This window comes from Petaurus breviceps, unplaced genomic scaffold (assembly GCF_028583685.1).
Source record: "Petaurus breviceps papuanus isolate PSGF00001 unplaced genomic scaffold, PetGlider_PUasm1.0 176, whole genome shotgun sequence".
NCBI lineage: Eukaryota > Metazoa > Chordata > Mammalia > Diprotodontia > Petauridae > Petaurus > Petaurus breviceps.
Genome location: NW_027185771.1, coordinates 9383340 through 9383578, shown reverse-complemented (window position 1 = coordinate 9383578; position 239 = coordinate 9383340).

Sequence of the window (239 nt, the reverse complement as noted above, 5' to 3'; positions counted from 1 at the left end):
CAAAGACTCTTGATTCAATCAAAGGCAAGACTCAATCAAAGGCACTTGATTGGCTAAAACTCAATCCAGAAAAATGGCAAAAAAAAAATCCTACTTTGCTTTCACTTACACTCATTATATAGATGAAGAAACTGAGGCAAACAGAGTTAAGTGATTTGCCCAGGATCACACAGCTAGAAAGTGTCTGAGGCCAGATCTGAACTCAGGAAGATGAGTTTTCTTGACTCCAGGTCCAGCAC